This window comes from Sorex araneus, chromosome X (assembly GCF_027595985.1).
Source record: "Sorex araneus isolate mSorAra2 chromosome X, mSorAra2.pri, whole genome shotgun sequence".
In the NCBI taxonomy this organism is placed as follows: Eukaryota; Metazoa; Chordata; class Mammalia; order Eulipotyphla; family Soricidae; genus Sorex; species Sorex araneus.
Window position 1 is genome coordinate 340,802,103 of NC_073313.1, and position 24,477 is coordinate 340,826,579.

The window sequence follows — 24,477 nt, forward strand, 5'->3', positions numbered from 1 at the left end:
TGAGGCTCACAGATTACTGATGTCTGTATTTACAGAGAAGTTCCTTCTAGACTGCTTATAGAACTTTTCTTAGTTCTATGACTGAAAAAATTATTACTGGCATAAAGTGATTTTTAAAATTGGCAAGATAATTGAAACAAATGGCAAATCTTATGATTATCATATAGAATAGGACAACCTAGGTAATTCCTTAATTTTTTTTAAATAAAAGTGTATGAGAATGTATTTAGATGAAAATGCAATCATTAGCAGTTAGGAAAATATAGAAGAGTGACAAAAATATTGATAAGTTCAGTGCAAGATTACATATTTTACAGGTCTATACTTTTTTCAAAAATATAAAATTAAATATTCTCCAGAAAATTAAAACTTCAGAAATTGCATACTCAAAAATTGTCAGGAATTACAGTAATTCCTGTAAAGTGATTTACAGGTTGAATTTATTTTGCTTTTGCTTTATTTTGTTTTGGGGGCACAGACTGTGGCACTCAGGAAGTGCTCTTGGCTCTCTTTGGTGGTGTTTGGGAAGGTGTGGTCCCAGCAGACTCAGGAGACCATGTGATCATGAAAAGTGACACCAGCGTTCCAACACTCAAACTAAACTGAAACTCTACCCCATTGAGTCATCTCTCCCAATCTGTATATTTCTCTTAGTATTGTTTCAGAAATGCATCTTTGGTGAAAGTTCTAGTCATCATTTCATTCTGGGCTGCTAATAAAAAACAAGGAAAGATCCAGGGAAAACTAGCATCCAGTGCATTTGTATTTTCACGAAACTCTACCACATATAAAATTAAAATTCCTGAAGCTTGCAATATGTTTCCATGATTAACTGTACTTCAACTTAGAATTAAGCATATAAACTTAACTGTAACTCAGCTACCCTGGAAAAGTAATCTCTGAAAAGTGAATTGGCTCTGCGACATCATTTACTGAGGAACAATTTCTGAGTCACAATTCTTTCCAACACACTACTTCTTTCTACCTGCTTGGTGAATGTTCTATAATAAATGCTCCCAAAGATGAAGCATACACTAACTCTTTCCATGGTCGTGTATTTACCCTTCCTGGAAAGAAATTATGAAGCCTTCTCTAAAAAAATTACATGTAATGATGTTTTACATATATCTAATGTGTACTTAACATACATATTAACATATCAGTCAATGAACATATGAACACATCCTTAGTAAAAGATCTCTTTCTAATACTGAATTTAGTAAAAATAACTTTGGCAAAATTTAACTTTAGTAGGCATCAATATGCTTTATGAGAAAGGAAATAAAAGTTTTAACATTTAGTTGCTTTGAAATTCTACACATTACCTAATGGAATGTTTAACCTGACAGGTACAATATACCTGCTCATAGAATCAGAAATATTTTCTCAAAGACTCATCATTGAAATAAAATGGCATATTAATTTTTATATAAATTTGCTAAGATGCAAAAAAAACATACTTGCATGGGTTGTGTTAGATCTTACTTGTTAGTAAAAATATCCAAAATTAGAGAAAATTAGAATACCCTAAAAGGCAAATATGTGAAAGAATGAAAGAAGAAATAAATATGATATCACTGTACCACTGTATCACTGTCATCCCGTTGCTCATCGATTTGCTCAAGCGGGCACCAGTAACATCTCTATTGTGAGACTTGTTGTTACTGTTTTTGACATATCAAATACACTATGGTAGCTTATTTCTTTTCTCTTCCATGCGGGCAGGATACTCTTGGTAGCTTGCCACGCTCTCCGAGAGGGACGGAGAAATCAAACCCAGGTTGGCCTTGTGCAAGGCAAATGCCCTACCCGCTGTGCTATTGCTCCAGCCTTCTCACAATGGAGATGTTACTGGTGCCTGCTTGAGCAAATTGGTGAACAATGGAATGACAATGCTGCAGAGTTACAATTTGTTGACTTTAAGATAGGAAGATGAACTGGATGAATCTAATCATGAGATCAAAACAACATTCTAAACATTGAAAGTTATTACTTTAGATTATATTTCATATTCCACATATTCTACATACATTAACTTGTAAAAGTATTAACTAATAATGAATGAATGTATGAAATTTGATACATTTATTTTTAGTTTCTCAACTGCACCAACATTCTCTATTTTTTTCTAAAACCAAAATTTGTTGGGGACACATATTGCATTTCTGTGTTCAGTAAACTAACATCTTCAAATTTCTACCTGTAGACATTATTTTCAATGTAAAAGATTTGAAACTAAACTACTAAAAGGTGTTTAATAATAACGTGCTCCCTAGTCTCTGGGGTAGGTCATAGAGAAAAGGTTGAAGGAGAGTTACCTAACAGAAGAGTCACAGATCCCTTTCCTAGGAAACAATCCTGTCTATTGCTATAAAAGTAACCTGGAATACAGATTCTATCATAATAGTAACATATAGAGAGAAGACACGATATCTGAAATATTAAAATATTTCATTACTAATCTTCATATTAGCATGTTAAGTTATCCTGGTCACAATATTATAGTTCTGGTCACTCTAAAATGCATATTTTCTGTTTTCTTTGTCCTATATTGATTCCTAAAAATAATTTCATTATATTGCAATTCTCACTGCTGTGATGTATCTTTTTATGATTAAGATTAAGATTTCTTAATATTTTGGCTCCCACAGTTTGAATATATTTGGTACAGATATGACTTTCTTTATATCTTTCCTGTTTTGAACATGTTAATAATTGTTCTTAGATAATTCCATTGGTGTTTTAAAATTTTTTATCTAGATATTGTATATGCATATGTTTAGAAAATTGAAACAAACCTATTTGAAATAGAATTCATATGTGAACTTAGCATGAACACAGGAAACAAACATCCAATACCAAAATAAATTATATCTCTATACATTCATAAGAGAACTAAAAATATATTTGTCTTTAAAAGAAATACAGTATTTTTAATGACAATGCCAAAAAATTTTAACGTCCATATATCTTGGATAATATGGTCAATTATTTTATAGTTGTTATATACATGGACTGAATTACTAGTTATAAAGTACTAGTTACTAGTACTTTAATGCTACATAAATTTTTCATCTGCAATTTTTTCATGAATACTTTTATACTAAACTACTTGATTGCTGGGGCTGGAGCAATAGCACAGCGAGTAGGGGCATTTGCCTTGCACGCAGCCGACCCAGGTTTGATTCTCAGCATCCCATATGGTCCCCTGAGCACCGTCAGGGGTAATTCCTGAGTGCAGAGTCAGGAGTAACCCCTGTGCATTGCCGGGTGTGACCCAAAAAACAAAAAGCAAAACAAAACAAAAAGTACTTGATTGCACTGAGGTACTGTTGGATATCATTGGTTTGTCCTGCTCTCCTTGCAACTAGGAGCTTAGGTTTATCAGTCACACCCATCAAAGTTCTCCCGAGTCACTCCCATTCCTTTGTTTATCTGTAACCACTTCTACCAGTTTATCTGCTCTTCCCTTAATCTGACTCTGCTAATTTGTAAAGTCAGAACTTCCTAGGACACTGAATATTATAACATTGCCTTTCTCTCCTCTTTATGCCTTTTGAATAATTTACTTTAAAGCTATGTCTTTTTTGTATAGACACAAGAAGACAATATTATGTTTTTGTAACCTGGGACTTAATTGGCCTCGAATATTATTCCCTCCCGGGCATCTGCTTTCTCCACTTAAGCCTCAGTTGCCCTCAGTTCCTAGCACCCCAAAAGCAGGATCCCGACGAGGGACAGGAAGGATCCAGGGCAAGCGGTGAGTTATGTGCTACCCTGGCATCGAGATGGGCCTGGCCAAAGTGCCTAATTCTTAACTATAAGTTAAGAGCTTGATCATAGACAAATGCTGTCATGATCCAAAAGTAATGATGAGACTAGAACCCTGCTAGGGATAGGAAAGACTATTCTGGCCTGAGCACTGTAGTCTGAGATTGAGATGGCCCCAGGAGAGCAATTCTATAAGCTTTAATGCATCTCTTATTGTGTCCATACAAAATGATTAATATTATGAATTCTTATATGTTTGCTGGCTGAGGAGAAGAGAAACACATTCATGGGACTCTGCCCTTGGGTGGATCCTCCTGCTGAAAGAGAATTAAGTCCTAGGATGTGGAGAGCCTCCACAGGACCGGGTGCTTCATAAACAATACCTGTTCTTGTTAATTTCACCGTGCTTTGAAAAACAGGATGTCCTGTCACGCCCACAAGGTGTAAGAAAACAGGATGTCCTGTCACGCCCACAAGGTGTAACTAGCCTATCAGCTGCAGATACTTGGGTGTAAACAAACAGCGAGAGGTATATAAGGAGGGAAGTTGCCTAGCTAGGGGTTCGCCCCTGGTTCCTTTTCCTTCGTTCGTCCTTAGTCATTGCTTCGTTCGTCCTTTTTTTCCGTTTGCATGAGAAGGTTTCTTAATAAATAGCTGGAAGAAGAATCTCCGGGTTGCGTGTTACTTTACACTAGGAGAAGCATCCCCTGAGGGAAAGGAACCTTACCCCATTGCTGACCACACCTATGTGTATGCCCCAACCCCCTCATGCTGTGGAGATTTAACTAGGCTGTAAGAGTGGGTTGGGGGGCCAGATCCACGGGGGCCAGATCCACAGATCGAGAGAGAGACCAAGATTTTGAAGATCAAGTCACTTTTTTCCAGTGGAAGCAGGTAGAGAGAATGAAGTAGCAGAGAGAGAGAATGAAGTAGCATGGGGGAGAAAGAAGCAAAAGGAGAATCAGAGGAGAATGGAAATGAGATTGGAATAAACTGCAAGTAAGACCAACCATCATGGCTCCGTCCCTTCCCTTGCCCGCGCCTTTCTTTATTTTTGTGTTTTACACAACCTTTGTTTTTGTGTTTTACACAAGGTACTGCTTTTAAAAGAAAGATAGGGTAATTTTAAAGTAATTTTAATTTTAATTTTAAAAAAGTTGATCCTTGAGTATCTCCCTAAGGTGAAAAGTAATTTTAATTAGTTTTATGCATTCATAGATTTAACAACTAATATATTTCAATCACCAAAGTATTTCCTTCTTACAGCTGTACATTCTACTTTTAATCAGAAAATGCAACACTGGAGAGTAAAGAAAACTCATATTTTGAAGATTAATCTGAATTTTGGGGATAACACTTAAGAATTCTGCCCAAAGAATTATCAAACATATAATTCTAGAACACAACCAATGCATGTGATTACATATTCCTATAACTGTGTCTGTTCTATTTATTATTACTAATCCCAACCAATTTGTTTTTATCGAAGTCCTAGTCCAACTGTAAAACACTCTGCGTATCCCAATGTTGTCTGAAATTAAAATAAGAGTCTATAGGAGACACAGACTGGAAGTGGTTATTTGTTTAAATCTACTGATGTAAAAACATACATAATAATATGTAAAATTAAATAAAAACCTAGAGTCAACACAAAGAAGTATTAAGTATATATCTGAGAGGTAAAAAAGTGTACCATTGATTCTCAGCCAGGGGGAATTTTGCTCCACTACCACAAGGATGGTAGAGCACTGTTAGAACAGTTTGATTGTCATAGGTGAATGCTTTGTGTTCCATTGACATTTTGTAGGAAAGAGGTCATTGGTCATTCAACATCCTACAATACACAGAATAAGAATTAACCACATCAAATTATACAGTCCAATTTCAATAGAGCCAAAGTTGAGAATCCTTAATATAAATAGAGGCTAACTCTGAGCTGAAAACCCATAAGAGGATATGGCATATGCAAGTGAGAGATGAAAAAAATGTCCTAAAAAAAAGCAAGGAGGTAAAGATCTCATTCTAATTAATGCTGGCTTTGCAGGTAGACAGATGTTGCATGACAGATTTTTTTGCTTATTTGTTTGCTTTGGCACTTTCATTCTCCTTTCTCCAATCCAGGACATATGGGATTCTTGCTTTATGAAAAAAAGAAAAAGAGACAATGAGGGAGGTGAGCATGTAGCATGGGATTTCTGCTGTTAACGACCCTCCAGAGTAGGGGGGGGGGGTTCAAATTATTCTGAACAGAAAATCTTTAGTTTTATTCAGTGGATTGCGACTGATAACTTTTGAAGATCAAGTCACTTTTTTCCAACTATTGTGAAATATATATTTTGAGGGCATAGCACTCAGAGGTCACTGTCAATGGTGCTTGGGATCAAACCCAGGTACCTTTCATGCAAATCATGTGCTCCAGACTTTGAACTATTTGTCCAGGCCTGATATGGTCCTTTAAAGATATAAAATAAAAAATAGATTAAAGCTGAGGTGAAATAGGGCATAAATCTTTTATTAATAACAAAATCATGCTATATGATTTTCTAGATTAAACAATAATAATCACATTGTTAGATTTGTTGCAAATATTTTACGGTTAATTAAAATATTGACTTAAGTTAGTACTATTATAATCCATATTTAGCCTGTTTTGAAGAAGAGCCAAGAAAAAAATAATAGTAATTTATTGTGTATTTGTAATGTACTTTATTATGCTTATTCTTCTATTATGAAAATAAGCCTATTATGAGGTTTTACAAACTCCTATGTAAAAATTTAAAATTTTTTAAAATTTTGTATATATTTTATGTTCACAAACAGTCACTGCCACTGTCACTGTCATCCCGTAGCTCATCGATTTGCTCGAGTGGGCACCAGTAATGTCTCCATTTTGAGACTTGTTGTTACTGTTTTTGGCACATCGAATATGCCATGGGAAGCTTGCCAGGCTCTGTCATGCGGGCAAAATACTCTCAGTAGCTTGCCACGCTCTCCAAGAGGGACAGAGGAATCAAACCTGGGTTGGCCGAGTGCAAAGCAAACGCCCTACCTGCTGTGCTATCGCTCCAGTGCTTCACATACAGTACAATTTTTATTTATGTCTCAGAATATTTTGGAAATTATAGGTTTTCCCATCATTGTTGAGGTATTTCAGGAAAAATCTCTTTGAAAAACTGAGAATTCCAGGTAAAGTTTCTGTTTTCTTTTATATCTAACATTTATATCACTGGAATCTCTAGTTTTAAGAAACATCAAATTTACTTTATTAAAGTTTAAATTAAGTAAAGGTGATTATAAATGTTATTTAAGTAGCTCTAGAACAGTATATAGTAGGAAAACATATCAACTCAAATTTATAACATTTATGGTGATAAAATTTTTCAGTGAAAATTTTAATATAAAATGATATATAACTAAATAAATATTAACTAAATGATAGCACTTTGTGTTCAGTAATATAGCACTATTAACTTATGTAGTTAATAAATAAGCAGTGTGTGACTGCTATGTTAAAATGGTATTTTAATATCTGGTATATTAAAATATTGTGCTTTACTTATCACCTATTTGCTTAAATTTCTTAAGGTTAATCAAATTGATGATTAATTGACAGAAATATTTTAAGTTTCTAGTATATGATCACGATCACAAAATCCCGTTGATCTTGAGTGGCTCAAGCGGTCTCAGTAACCTCTACATTTGTCCTATCCCTGAGATTTTAGAAGCCTCTAAAGGCTTCAGGATCAGGGGAATGAGATTCAGCTGGTTACTGGCATTGGCATATAGATACACCATGGGAAGCTTCCGAGGCTATCCCATGTGGGCAGGAAGCTCTCAGTAGCTTGAAAGATTCTCCCAGAGGGAAACCCAAAACTGAGAGGCCGCAAAGTGTGGTCACTCGACCTCATACCTCTTCATCTTCAGCAATGGAAAACAAATTATCTAATGCTTCCTTTTCAGCAGGTCTGACTTTAGGGGAGAGACTCTCCAAACAATAATAGTGAGTTTTGTTGAAATATTGTATGCAATCAAAGTGAAAGTAAAGTGAAATTTATTAGTTACACAGGCGGGGGGGGGTTAGGGTGGGGGGGCTAGGGGCGTGGGGGGGTTAGGGGTGAGAGGGGGCGGGGTGAAGCTATACTGGGATTCTTGGTGGTGGAATATGAGCACTGGTGAAGGGTTGGCTATTCAAGCATTGTATAACTGAGATTTAAGCCTGAAACTTTGTAACTTTCCACATGGTGACTCAATAAAAAATTAAAAAAAAAAATATCGCCCGCTCTGCGGCGGCCTGCTCTTCTGGGAGCCTGCTTTTAAGTCTCTGGATGTTGGCCATTGATGGGATTACACACACCTGGGTTCCTCTGCCGGTACTTTCACGCACGAGGACTGTCCGAACGTGTGAAGAGGGGCCTTGAGCATGGCTGTGGCTAGGTTCTGATGGTCTTCGACCACCAGGAGCTCTGCTCGGGGCAGGGAAAAATGCTGGAGCCCATCCCTTCCGAGGGGCTCCAGGGAAGACAGCCAGGTACGCAGGCAAGAGACCCTCTGCCTAGTATATGATAAGAAAAGAAAATGTGACCCTCATGAAATACATAAATAGATTTATTAGAGAACGTTTAAAGCATGCTGTACTAATTGCTTGCATCTCTCTCCTTAAATTCTGCGTGTCAGTTTGAAATGCTCAAAGATTCTCTTGTAATAAAGATGACAAGAATATTATTTTTGCCTAGAAACAATAATTTTTAAATCTTCACCTAGGAAAAGTATTCTTTGAAGGGGTGCCCTAGGCATTGAGCCATATATTTTTTAAATTTGTTATTACTAAATCACCATGAGGTACAGTTACAGACATACAAGCTTTCATGCTTGTGTTTCAGTCATACAATGGTCAAGTGCCCATCCTTCCACCAGTGCCCATTTTCCACCGCTAATGGTCCCAATATCCCTCCTACCACCCCCACCCCGCCCCCTCCACCACACCCCACTTCTGTGGTGGGGCATTCCCTTTTGCTTTCCCTCTCTTTTAGGTATTGTGGTTTGCAATAGGGGTATTAAGTGGCCATCATCTTCGGTCTATAATCACTTTCAGCCCTCATCTCCCATACTGAGCAGAACCTCCTAGCACCCTTTACTTGGTGGTCCCTTATCTCTCTGAGCTGCCTTTTCCCCCAGCATGCGAGGCCAGCTTCTGAGCTGTGGAGTAATCCTTCTGGTACTCATCTCTACTGTTCTTGGGTGTTAGTCTCCCATTCTGTTACTTTATATTCCACAAGTGAGTGCAGCCTTTCTATGTCTGTTCCTCTCTTTCTCACTCATTTCACTTAACATGATACTTTCCATGTTGATCCACCTCTATGCAAATTTTATGATTTCATCTTCTGGAGCCATATTTTGCAGTGTTCAGGGTTTATGTCTGGCTCTACACTCAGGGATCACTTCTGGAGTGGCTCAGGAGACCTATAGGATATAGAAATTGAACTAAGATCAGCTGCATGAAAGGAGCACCCTACAAGCTATACTTTCTAACACCTTAGGAAAGGCATCGTGAAATACGTAACCATTTTTATTACTTTCCAGTTTAGAAATATTTCATATCCTCCATCTCAAAAGTTATAATTTATGGGGCAGGTACAGTGTATAAAGCAAGAGCCTTTTATGCACCTGAGCCCAGCATCCCATATGATCTCCTGGGTACCGCAGAAGTAATTCCTGAGTGCAGAGTCAGGAGTAACCCCTGAGCATCCCTGAGTGTGATCCAAAAACAAACAATACAAGTTACTAAAATATGTATATTGCTTAATTTTACTTTTATTAGGACACACAACAATACTTCCATTCTTAGGATGACACATCAAAACTTAAAGTTCGGGAAAACACTTTCTTAGGTTAGAATGATGCCCCAGATCACAATCACATAAAATCTATCATCACATGATGGATGAGGTGGCATATGTGGATCCATGCTGCTCATCACTTTCCTCATTATCCCAGGATCACATGGGATGTTGAATGTACAGTCTGGAAATCAATTACTTCAAGAAAGCATAATGATGTGCACTGGTGACTATCCAGAGACCGTATGATTGACCTGTGCTCCTGGACCTGCCCGGTCTGGGGTTTGCTCAGCAGACCTCAAACCACTCTTTGCAGGGAATTTCCATACCTCCTTTCCATAAACCAGCAGGATAGCCAGTATAATTTGCCTGGATTTTCTCATTTGACTTCCTCTGGCCCTTGCAGAGGATAACTGTACGTCATTAATTCTAACCATTTGAGGTTTTGACTGTTTTCCCTTCTTGAGCCACATGGAGACTTAGTAATTTTGTGGCCTGCGGTTTCCTTTCTCACCTTGGTCACGCAGACTCTGAGTTCTCTTGGAGGCAGAAATGAATGAGAAAGCCGAATCCCAACTATAACAGAAGCTGTAAGTATGATAGTGTGGAGCACTGTGGTAAGAAAATAGTAAGTGTATTTGAAGAAACTAACAAAAAAAGGTGTGCCAATATCAGAAATTTTATTATAGACATGCGTGTTCATGAATTCACTTTGTTTTATTGTTGAAGATATTTTTTTTAAAGACTTCAATAGCTAGAAAAAATGTGAACAGAAATCATCACTGATGCTAAGAAAAGAAATTGCTTGGTCAATGGGATCTCTATTTCCAATGTTCTGAGTAATCACTATTATGGTACAACTACACCCAAACCAAAAAACTACAAAAAGAACTACACCCAGACCATTAATTCAAATAGTTTTGTACATACCTATCATGACTGCAGTCCTTAGTATCACTGTATCACTGTATCACTGTCATCCCATTGCTCATCGATTTGCTCGAGCTGGCACCAGTAATGTCTCCATTGTTAGACTTGTTGTTACTGTTTTTGGCATATCGAATACACCACAGGTTGCTTGCAAGGCCCTGCCATGAAGGCGGGATACTCTCACTAGCTTGCCAGGCTCTCCGAGAGGGGCGGAGGAATCGAACCCGGGTCAGTCACGTGCAAGGCAAATGCCCTACCTGCTGGGCTATCGCTCCAGCCTAGTGCATAGTATATTACCCAGGATATAGAAACAACTCAAATGTTCAATGACAAATGGGTGCATCAAGAAGTTATAATATATATATATATATATACATATATATATACAATCAAATACTACAAAACTCTAAGGTGAAACCTTGCATGCGGGTAGAACTATAAGGCATCTTACTAAACAAATTAACTACCAGGGAGAAGGACAAATACCAGATGATCTCACTCATCTGTAGTATATAGAGAAATAAAATGAGGGAATAAACAATATACAATGATGACAAACACTTGGCCTTGTATTATAAAGTCACATTACCAATCAGTGTGCAATGAAGAAATAAACTACATGTGCCATTAGGACAATGGAGCTATTTGGCAGTTTTGGCACTTTGTATAACACCAAAAATGTTAACACTATTGTAAATAGTTACCTAAACTATGATAAAAACATACTTTTTAAAAAAATCCTTTCAGAAGTAATAAACTGCTATTAACTACTATTTTTTAACTCTGAGCTATGATAATACAGGCATGGTAATGTAACTTGACTGACTAAAAATAAATTTGAAAATTTGGAGAGAAAAAAGGATAATTCAAAACAAAATCTGCTTATTTATGGTGAGATTCAACCTAGCAATCCACATTCGAAGAAATTTGAATTCTCATGTCTTAGTAGTATGGTATTCTCTCCAAACACTCAAATGTCAAGGTTTGACAGGTCACCAAACAGGTCACCAAGTTTGGAAACAAATAAAAACAGTTGAGGCTTTATCTAGCCTATGTAATGCACTCCTTACATGCCTTGTATAATGAGGTAGAGCCTGAGCTAAATAAATAATTGAAAGGAGAATGTCCATGAAGCAGCATCTCAGAAATTCTAGAAATACACCATTCAGTTAAGAACTGAAGCAAAGCAAATTAATATGTTCACAAAATAATTACAAGTGACCCAGAAAAAAATACAATATCCCTATGCTCCTGTCCCCATTTGTGGCAACAGCACACTCTATACTCAGAATATCATTCTTAAGTTTACATCAGTTAAGAAATTTCCCTTTCCCATTCACATCTTAATCTCTACCAGATGCAATCTGTAAAACTTGAGTGCCTAAATTCCCAACATATTCATTCTGAATTTTTAAAAAGATAATTGAAAACATTGGAGTTACTATTTTTCTACTGTGCAATTTGTACATAATAAATGCAGCTTTTTGCAGCAAAAATTTGATTTTGCTTCAAGTCTAACCTAATAGTGTCACATGGGCATAAATAAATATTTAATGTAATGAAAGGAAACTTGACCATCACAAAAATATGCAAATAAATACTAACCAAAAAACATTTGCTGTTTTAAAAATAATCCAATATCAGTTACTTTAACCGGTCCTGCCTGAAGTGCGCCAACTGCTTAAACTTCTACCACACAAAACCCTTCTCCTGTGAATGAAAATGAATCTAAACTGTGATTACTTATATCTGGGACTATTTTCCTAAACTTTTATCAGGTTAAGCATCTTAAACAAAAGGCAAATATAATTTCCTTTTAGTTAAGCGGCATGTTTTTCCATTTCCACTGACTCTCGAAGGGGGGAAATCTTAACATTTTTTGACATATTTTTATTGTGCAGTTTCCAATTTTTAATAATTTTGGATTCTTATAATGTGCGACAGACATATTTTGCATCAGAAATTCATACATGAATCCTTTGGCAGTGTTTGCTAGGTTAGAATTATTTTATTCACCAGAGCAGGCCAGCATGAATTAATGATGTTTTGTGGTTTCTGCTCAGTTTCAGCAGCCTCCTCTGTTAATCCGTCCATAAACAGAAAGCCAGCTCAAGAGTTTACATACAGCAGCGGTAGGTCACTCAGCTTTTCATTTTTTTCTTCTATGAAAGAAACTGTTTATTATTCTATTCTGTCAATATTAGCCAGTCTGACAAGAGTAATTGCAATTAAAACATACATATAACAAACCCACATTACAAAACAAACGACCACACCCTGAAAGCTGAAAGGAACTCTTTTTATTGCATTCAGGGGCAATTGGTCACAGACCTCCCATCTTCCTACATTTTTGTATTAATCAACTCCATTCTTTAACTACCCAATCTTTCCTATTTCCTAAAAGCCAGGAGACACTTGCTTCTCCCCAGCACATACCTCTCTAGTAAACAGAGAGCTTGTCCATGCATCTGATCCAGGCATAATGAGGCATCAAGCTGCCAATCCCTCATCCCCATATGTGTCAGGGACAGAGGGGGGCATTTCATTTGTTAATTCCCAGGGGCCCTCATGCATCCCTCAGTTTCTATAGCATGCATTTTAGATATTCACATTTCTCTTCTATGATCATCATACCATTTGTAGAAGGTGAAACACAGTCCCTGCAAGAAAAATCTCTCAAGGTAGTCGCAAATGCAAGTCAGCGAAAGAGAGCTGGGACAGGGAGGAGGGAGAAAGGACAAGCAGAATGAAATGTGTTTTCCTTGGAATCAGAGAAAGGACGGCTTGTCGCCAGAGCAGCTGTTCTGGCCTCACTCTGTTCAAGATGAGAGCTGTCAAATTTTGCAGGTTCCTCTTTGCCCTAGAAATGACTAAATTTGCTTAGTATGTCTCTCCACTCTTCCTGGCTGCTTGCCATTGACAGAGATGTACCTGTGAGTGTGTACCCTCTAAGGATGATTTTTACACGTGCTCAGGGAGGCTCACAGGGTCCAGGCTAGAGAAGGAAAATTGCATGACAAGTCAAAAATCTAAGGTTGTATGGCTTCTAAATTGTTGCAAGGCATGTATCAACCATTAGGAGTTCAAAAACATTACTCATTATATGAGGACATACTTACACTCATGCACTAGATTGCTTAAAAAAAAGCCAGTGAAGCCTGCCTACATTAGATATTCAATATATAACATTTCCTCTAACTTTTAAATTATTAACAATGCTCAAGAATAGCATCTTATATATCAGTGAAGACAAAGGAATTGGATAATAGCAGGAAACACAGATAGTCTTTAATAGTGTCTCTTTCCTCTGACCTTTAAACATAAAAGTGAGGAGGATAAAGCAATGCTGCAGGTAATTGTCAACGTTTCTACCAATCACAGAACCAAAGTATAAATATGAATTCTTCCAAAATGATTTTAAGATCTTCCCAGAAATGCCATAGAATACTAGACGGTAAGCTAAAGCATTATGAAAGGAGATATCAGATCGTCACATCTCTGTTGTGGATGCAGTGCAAACACCCATATAGAGGAATGTAAGAACACAGCAGTGTCTTAAAGTATTTGCAAGCCCACGTTTTCTATAAACTGCAGCAGTCAGCATTCAACATCGATATTTGCTAGAGGGAAAAGATAAAGGACCACACTCATCTTTGGATTCCTGGACCAGGTACTGTGCATTTCCTTCCAATGGCATCTGCTTCTTAATCCAGATCAGGTAGGTCCACCTGCTTAAGAGTGAGTGCACAAAGTCTTTCTTCTTGGGGGCCTCCTTTGATTATTGACATTCTTACTATTTTCTTTTAAAAAATGAAAGATTCTAAATAGAAGACAGAGAGATAGTAAAGGGGCTAAGTCACTCATTTTGCATGTGGCTCACCACAGTAAGACCCCTGACACTGCATATGGTCCTCAGGAGTGACCCCTGAGCACGAAACAAGGAGTAAGCTCTGAGCACTGGTGTTACATATGGCTCTACTCCCCCAAACCACCCTGAACCCAAATAATATAAATTTATTTAACACCAACAATATATTTGCCTTGATTGCCAATGATTTTTAATATTGCCTTATGCAGGAAATATTTACATCAAGGACTTGATAATCAGGCACATTATGAAATCCAAGTTTTTAATTTACCAAACTAGCCAGGGAAATCCATCTCCTATTACCTCCAACAATCCTCAAAGTTGACATCCTGGCCAAAAATTTACTTGAATGCAGGCTCAGCCCATCCCAGCATAGTGGCTTTTATTTTCCCTTCTTGTGAGTCACTGGAACACAAGCCCAGGTTCCTGTCTGAATATTTCAATCAGGAAAACATTGCTGGCATCAAAATATGTAATTTGTAACTAGAATACTGAATTCTTCTCAAAGCAGAGAAGAAAAGTATTCAATTTAACCTAAGTCCCAATACAAAAAAAAATGCAAGATATTATTCTAGAAGGTTGAACTATGGGTTGAATAGCATAAGAATATTATGAAGAGGAGTAACTCAATCTACAAGTCACTTATCTATGATATAGTTTAATCTTCATATAAAAAAGAAAATGTTTTAGAATGAAGCTTATTTTAATGCATTTACAATCAATTTTAAGTCAAAAACAATCTACTTGTCTTTTCTCTAAAATTATAAGAAGGATGGAAATGGTTGTTTAGATGGAAGTTTAGAATTTGTTTTATAATTACTGTGTATCTAATCTAAGCAGAGCTCCTTCATGTTCTCAAATAGATGTAGAGGCCTCTGATCATTTTTCCACTCTGTAATGGGATTCTTTTGGTCAGAAATGCCATGTGATGACAGGTAAACTTCATGCCTTCATCACATCTTGTGAACATAACTCCCTTTGCCCTCCAACTTTATTGGTTTATCACTAAGTGATCTACTGAAAAGTATCTGAGAAAATTTGCTAAGCATTTTGAGATTGCTACAGTTTACATTAGAGATTATTTGTTCCCAGAATATAAAAAAATAAGGGCTGGAGAGAGAGTACAGCAGGTAAGGTGCTTGCCTTGCACGTGGCCAACTCAAGTTCAATCCCTGACATTCTATATGCCCCCCCACAAAGCACTATCAGAAGCAATTCCTGAGTCCAGACCCAGGAGTAACCCCTGAACACCATTGGGTGTGGCTTAAAAACAAAAACAACAACAAAAAGCAAAAAAGAAAATAAAAAGAAACTGGAGGTAAGCAGAGAGGACAACAGGATAGAGATTAGGAGAGAGGAAGAGGAAAGGAGGAAACTGAATAACAGATCCTGGAAGATAGATCAAGACACAGAATATATGTGAGGTCCTGAGCTTCAGATGCAGCACCTCAAGCTTGCCTCAGCACCCAGAGCAGTAGCCTTGGTATTTCCCCAAGTAAAACACAGTTAATAAATTAACCCTCAGAACAAAACCAAGGCTGAGAATCTCAGGGTGTATTACACATCCTCCCTCAATGAAAAGGGACCACTTGGTGTGGTCACTATTTACAAATACGAGGTAAGAGGGTATAGGGATAAACAATGTATATATTAAATTTCTACTAGGTGCAAGATTCTACATAATGTTTTCCCAAATAAATTGCCTCCTTCAATTATTTTTAAAGAAAAAAACATGCTTGTTATTTTTGATCTTCAGAACATTTTTGTTGATGTTCAACCATTTCAATGTAATCTTAGTCAATTTAATTTTAATTCAGCATTATTTTTCCTTTGTGAAAACCTGGCTCTTTTGCAGTCAATTTGAATGACCACTATGAACCATTGTGTCACTGTTTTAAATCATTTTCTTCAAGAAGAAACAATCTGATTTAAGGTAATAAAAATATAAGTAAGGATCAAGGAAAAAATGTTTTTATGTATTTCTACAAATTACTTCTTAAGTTATATCTATGATCTTGATTAAATCCACATATAAAATTATGAACAGTTATCTATAGTCACAAAATCCAGTTTTTCTAATAATTTAGCAGTGGTTGTGTTTTCAGGAGCAAAAATTTCAATTTAAACATATTGCCAAACCATAATGAGGAGGTATAAATTAGTTATATAATGAAATTATCATAATAAAGTCAATAATACTACACAGTCTTTAGAAAAGATGAAGTCATGAAATTCATTGATGGATAAATGGATCTGGAGAATATCATGCTGAGTGAAATGAGTCATAAGGAGTGGGACAGACACAGAATGATCTCACTCATTTGCAGAATATGAAGAGACATAGAAGGAGAACAATGCACAAAGATAATTGAAATGAAGGGCAGGAGAATTGTTTTTTAGTAGGAAGCTTAGTACAATGGAGGATTGGAGATTAGAATAGGGAAATCACCACCACTAGGACAATGATAGAAGGAAGTGATCACTCTAAACAAGAACTGGAAGCTAAAAGGAGGTAAAGTGATATGCTTGAGACCCTTTCAGTAAGAGTATTTCAAACTACATTGGCTAAAAAGAAGAAAAGTACCTGTCATAGAGTCAGTCTGGGTAATAAGATGGAAACTGGGGACATTGGTGGAGGAAAGTGGATAATGGTATAGGGATTGGGGCTTGAATATTCTATGCCTGAAATTCAATCATGGATAACTTTGTAACTTTGTAATTGACTGATTCGATAGTTTTTGAAACATTGACTATGATACTTTTTGTTCACATAACTATAAGAACTTTATAAATTATTGTATAAAATATTTTGAATATTTAAATCTAAATATATCAAGATTTGATTTTCTAGTTTAGTTACATTCAAGAGAAAAAATCATTTAAAAACAGGTAATCATGTTTTTTTTGATACTTTTGGGAATAATAATAGGCACAGTAATTTTCAAAGATTTGGTCCCATTATTTGAAATAATAGTAATTTTGTGAATAGTTTCAAATAGCAATTCTGAAAAGGAATTTTGCATCAACTATGTTTCTCATTTTACCCCCAGAAGAAAATCCCAAAGGCAATTATTAAATCAGTATTTCACCCATACTATAACAACAAAGGTTTTGTAGCCTCTTTTAATCTTAACAACACAAAGAGAGAACTGAGAATTAGATTTGGGTCTTGCTCTAAATGTAGATCTTTGGAAGACTTCTTAACTTAATGAGAAGTTATTTATTGTGTTTCTATTCAACATGTCTTGGCAATGCAGAACTAAAACTGAATAGAATTAATAGTTTTTTACTTTTTGGATGAACAGTCAATCACTTAACACCGTCTTTTAAGAAATACATAGACCTTGAAGATAATTTATTTATCTATATAAATGAAAGTATACGTGTAGTTGAAATTTATTTTTATTTTAAGAGCAGAAAGTACAGGTAGGCCATACAAAAATCAAAGGGATTGGGGCTGGAGTGATAGCGCAGCTGGTAAGACGTTTGCCTTGCACGTGGCCTACCTGGGTTCGATTCCTAGCATCCCATATGGTCCCCTGAATGCCATGAGGGGTGATTCCTGAGTGCATGAGCCAGGAGTAACTCCTGTGCACAGCCGGGTGTGACCCAAAAAGCAAAAAAAATTAAAAAATTAAAAAAACAAAGGGATTTTTTTATGCTTGCGTAAAGGCTATTTTAGTGTTAAATGTGTAGAGCTTTAAAATATTACAGATATACGATTCTGACTCAAGAGCTGTTTAAGTTGTTTCAAATTTGTTTTTAGTAGAACTATATAATGTATTTTATATGACAAAATACATAATATATTTTATTTTATATTATAGAAAGCTAGAAGTTAGAACAAGGAAGATGACAAAATCTCCTTTCAAAGCTGTTTAAAGCATCGCATTAAATGTTCCAAAGACATACCACCCACTATCTTTGCACTAAATGATATTAAAGAAGATATTATTGTAGCTGCCCTTCATAGAAGCTTATTTTGTATAGTGTATACAATTTGAGGGAATTTAATTTTACCATTGTTTTGCTGTTTCTGGGGATCTTTTAAAATGAAATCTGAGGCCAGGGACAGCCAAATGAACTGAGTGCATGCTCTACACTCAAGAGATCCTAGTTCAATCCCCAGTAACTCGTTGTTCCTCAGAGCACCACTGGGGATTGACCCTAGAGCCAAGAGCTGTGAGTTATTGCTGACCACTGCCAGGTGTAACCTCAAAACAGAATCAAAAAGGAATTCCTTCATCTTTTCACTTCTACCAGTAGACAAGATTTAAACAATTTTCTGTTTCCTTTACCTACTATAATCCACTGTGTGGATCTATAGGATCTGCCAAATTGTTAATCCATACTCCAGGGAGAACTGGAATAAGACACAATCATACCTTTCATTCTTGAAGGGCACACTAGTGCTAAACTTTACTCTACTGCTTCTCAATTGATCCTGTTTTTCAAAAATATTCAGGAGAAGTCTGTGTAACCATTTCTAAGTTTCTTAATGTCCCTGAGTTCGATGAAAGACATGCTTTATTTTTCTAAAAACTTCCTGTTTATAAGTTTATTCTGAACACCTAGCTGATTTGTCTGACATAACTATTTATTTCTGGAGCTCAGCTAGCACATGATTTTGGAAAGGGCAACAACAACCTCCTTTCAAGCGGTCATCCTCAGTCCAAACTAGTTAATTCCATAGAAGCCATTTGGACTTTGCATTGGTGGGGCTGAGGGATGGGGAAATATACCTCTTTTGAACATCAGTATGAGTAAAGAAAAAGGAAAAGCAGTCTGGAGGAAATTTTGACCAATTATTCTGTTCGCTTCCATTCATACAACATATTTTTTTCTCTAAAGACTGGAGAAGGAGCTTAATGGTAACAGATGATATTTGAGGAAATATTGACAAGTTTTGAAGAGTCATTTAAAAATGTTTATTTTTCTTTACATGTAGAGTTACCTAATGTTTCTTTTTCTTCAGTTTTGATTTCCAGGTAACAACTAAACAACAATCCCAGGTCGCAGATAATAGAAATATAGTGGTCCTGTTGAACATAATAATTTCATATGTTTTGATCTTATTTTTTACATCTAAATAGTTACATGCAGAGAAAATATATATTCATTTGTGCTGAGATTTCAAGGCAAGATACACCAAACACTGTCAATATTGTGCTTACTACCAAAAAAGTGGGTTAAAATACAAATAATTTTCTATACATTATACTATTTGGATCCTTACACATTTTTTTTCATTTCTTCTTAAAGCTCCTTCTTTGAACTAAAACAATTTTTAAAAGAAATTACAGGAAAATTGCATTCATATGAAGCTAATGAGCTAAATAGATCAAAATAGAGTCTGTCTCTTGGCAGTCATTTTCTAAATCAGAGCATGCATTTTTGTGGAAAATGAAAGAATCAGTGCATTGATAATGCATTTAGGGTTTAAAACAAGAAAAAGTAGATACTGGGGAATGATACTGCAAAGGGCTGCTCAGTTTGAAAATGAACTTTCTGCCCAATGAATGCTAGAATACAATTGTACCTAGAGTAAAAAATCAAGGAAGGGAATGTCTGTACAGAAAGGAGTTTCTGACGGTGTTGATTAAAAATGCTATGTGTGTGGTGCCAGGAATGGAACCTAGAAGGCAAAGTACTTTACCACTGAGCTCCATCCTAGGCCCAGTGAAATATTTGTGGAGGACCTGAAACATAATAGACATGTTTGTTTCAGCATATTAATTTTTATTTGTTTCAATGCTAATGATGTTATTCATAAGTTTTCAACATCATTTCAGAAATAGTCTTCACGGTGGTATAATTAGGTAGTATAAAGTGACACAATCCTAAATTATAGAAATACGGATACTCATTCAGAGCTCTAGGATACCCAATTTGGATGGAAATTCGGGAAACTGAGCAGTGAGAACTACATAATGATGATCACTCGCTGAAACTGGTACAGAGGTTAATGGTTACTAGTGATGCACACCATTGCTCTAGGTGGTAGTAGGAAAGGTAGTAGGAGTGTAAGAACTTTTGTACTTGTGATAAATTATCAAGATATTTTCCACAAGGATAGTTAGAAATGAATAATGAGGGGAGCAGTTTTATCAGCAAATATATAATATATAGTTAAATATATATACATATATATATAAACATTTTCAGTGTTTTTTTTGTTTCAGTGGCCAATCATTAGGGCAAGAACTGATAACACGAAGACAGACAAGTATAATTTAAAATATCTAGATAGCAAGTAACTTTCAGCTGAGGGACTTGGAATCTGCAGATGATACAGGAACCCAAATAACGGAAACAGACACACATTCGGAAATAAATCCAGCATAAAGTTAACTTGCTTCTTTAAAAAAAAAAGTCCCTGAATTCTTTCCAAGCAGAACTGTTGTGTCAGAGTTTGAAAGTGTTCTGGAATACCATAATTTAAACAAGCTGCTTATGTGAGTGACCCCACACAGAGTTAAAATTGACAACCTCTCTGTGGAGATGCTTTGAACCTATTAGGAGAAGAAAAAGATATCTAGTAGTTCCTAGGTGTGGGTCAGTTTTTTACACCCCAAAATAAGTTGGAGCAGAATTTTTATTAAGATTTAAAAACATGTGTATAAGATTAGGGGATTTAGTTTTAAACAAGTAGATTGTCAAATTTTATAAGCTGTTAAGTGTTTGTTTGTTGTTGTATGGTCCCTCCTGGTGGTGAATGCATGCGGGACCATTTGAAGCTGGGGATTAAATAGAGACCAAACTCCGCCACCCCACCCCGCCTCAGTGTAATGCATATATTCAGTTCGATTAAGCTCTTGGGCCCATAAACTGTTAAGTGTATTATGCACATTATTGGGAACTTTAAAACATGCATAAAATTAAGTCACAACTGTCTCAGGTGAATTAATTGAAGTTAATAGGCATTATAAAAGCAAACTATTAGCCAGAATACATGTGGTCTTAAATAATAAAATAAGTATGCGCTCCATGCTTGTCTATAGCATGTTTAACTGTTAAAAGTTTTAGACGGAGAAAAAAAATCAAAATTTCTTGCCCTATTCTCATTATCAGATAATTTCACAGTATCACCGTCATCCCCTTATTATTCATCAATTTGCTTAAGCGGGCACCAGTAACGTCTCCACTGTGAGACTTGTTGTTACTGTTTTTGGCATATCGAATGCGCCATGGGTAGCTTGCCAGGCTCTGCTATGCGGGCGGGATACACTTGGTAGCTTGCCGGGCTCTCTGAGAGGGATGGAGGAATTGAATTCAGGTCAGCTGGGTGTAAGGCAAATGCCCTACCGGCTATGCTATCAGGTAATTTAAAGGAGAAAAAATCAAACTGTGGAATGTGGCTTCATGTTTTATCTAATATTTGTTATATTTTCAAAGAACAACATGTTATAAGATTTGACGTGCTTCTTTTTTTTGCTAAGAATTATCGTTTTATTTTATAATTTTATTTTTTGTGATTTTTATACATTTTATTTTCATAAAGTAGTTCACAAAAGTTCATTGCAGATAATATTCAAACACCCACCCAGCCAGCAAGCATCTTGCCACCACAATAAGAGGGAAGTGTGTAAAGGTTGTTGATTTCATTCTGGGGCCCTTTAAGCCCATATGTAACAGAATACAAGCAAGTATGTTTAAACCAAACACATGTGTGCTGCTTTAGGCACACCAGCAGGCTAAAGTATAAGAGGTTGTGCAGCCAGCCAAAGATTTGACATGCTTCTTTAAAAATAATATATTGGCTTATTGTTAAGGAGAGTTTCTAAACTATTCTTTATTTAAGAGTTACTGATATTTTTTAAGAAATGGGTCTAAGTCTACAAGAAAAAACATTTAATCTCATAAGAAAATGGGGCAGTGAAATGAACAGAAACTTTCTCAAAGAAAAAATTTGAATGGCCAAAAGGCACATTAAAAATTGCTCTTCAGGGCTGGAGCAATAGCACAGTGGGTAGGGCATTTGCCTTGCACAAGGCCAACCCAGGTTCGATTCCCAGCATCCCATATGGTCCCCTGAGCACTGCCAGGGGTGATTCCTGAGTGCAGAGCCAGGAGTAACCCCTGTGCATCGCTGGGTGTGAACCAAAAAGCAAAAAAAAAATTGCTTTTCATCACAAATCATAGGGAGATGCACATCAAAACAACTATGAGTTATTACCTATAAGTATCATCACAGAGACTGGCATACATCCAAAAGAACAAAAGCAGCCAGTGTTGGTATATATATATATATATATATATATATATATGGAGAAAGGGATTCTCCTTCATTGTTGGTGGAAATGTTGACTGGTCCAGCATTTTTGGAAAACAATATGGATGTTTCTCAAAAATCTAGAAATTGAGCTCCTATTATATCCAGCAATACATCTCCTGTAAATATACCCTGGGGTCCACAAACCACACAGTAGAAACACCATCTGCACTCCTATGTTCATTGCAGCACTATTCACTGTATCCAGAATCTGGAAACAACCTGAGTGCCCAAGAATAGACAAATGGATAAAGAAACTATGACACATCTACACAATGGAATATTATACAGCTGTTATGAAATCAAACTCATGAAATTTGTGTATAAATGGATAGACATGGAGAGTATCATGTTGAGTGAAATTATTCAGAAGGAGAGGAACAGATATATAATGACTGCATTCATTTGTGGTATATATATATATGTATACATATACATATATATATATATTACAAAACTAATATTCATGGCCAGGGAAAACAGGGGTTAGGAGGACTGGTCAATGGTTGGAACTAACCACAAGTGTGTTGTGACTGAGGGTAGGTAAGATAGAAAAAGAGACCTGTATGACAATAATAGCTGGGAATGATCACATTGGACAAGATCTGAGGATTAAAAGTAGGTAAGGGATATTCTTGATAACTTTTCAATATCATTACTGCAAAGCACTATGCCCATAATTTGTGTGTGAGAGAGAGAGAAAGAGATAGAGAGAGAGAGAGAAAGAGAGAGGGAGGGAGGGAGGGAGGGAGGGAGGGAGGGAGGGAGGGAGGGAGGGAGGGAGGGAGGGAGAGATACCTACCATAAAGGCAGTCAGAGGGTAGGGTTGGGGGATAATGGGAGGCAACCTGGTGATACTGGTTCTTGGAAATGTACTCTAGTGGAGGGTTGGTTGTTGGAATGCTGTATGACTAAAATCCAATCATGAACAGCTTTGTAAGGGTCGTCTCACAGTGATTCAATAAAAAAGGTTTTAAAAAATGGATTTAAGTTCTCAAAACTTTAAGCACAGCAATTCTACTTCAGGTTATAAACGCCAAATAATTTAATTCATAGTATTAAATATATATGTATATGGATATGTGTTGCATATGTATATATGTGTGTATCACTATATCACTGTCACCCCATTGTTCATCAATTTGCTCAAGCGGGCTCCATTTGTCCCAGCCCTGAACTTTTAGCAGCCCCTCCTTACTTGTCCTTCCAAACAGTGCCCTATTGGAGGCTCTTTCAAGGTCAGGGGAGTGAAACCCATTATTGTTACTGTATTTGGCATAATGAATACACCACAAGGAGCTTGCCAGGCAAGTTTATATGTACTTGTATACATATATGTGTGTATGTGTATACATATATGTGTGTGTGCCCATAGCAACATTATTCCCAACAGCTGAAAGACGTAATCAGCCTAAAATTTTTAATTAAAGAATGACTAGATAGAAATAAAATTGGGGTATTCATGCAAAATAATGATAGCGTACAAAAGAATACAATTCTGATCTGCTACAAAATGTTATCACCCAGAAGATGCTGCATTAAGAGAAATCAGTCACAAGACACAAGTACTGTGTGATTTTACTCTCACGAGTGGTTCCCAGAGTCATCAAATCCGTGGATATAAACATTAGAATAGTGGTTTTTAGGGAAGAGGGGAGTATTGTTCTTGTCTCTGGAATTCTGACCTGGGGAGATAAAAATATCCTCAGGTAGATATTGATTATGATTGTAGAACAGTGTGAACCAGTATTTAATTCCATTGAATAGCCCTGTGGGCGATAACAAAGGTCATTTTCATG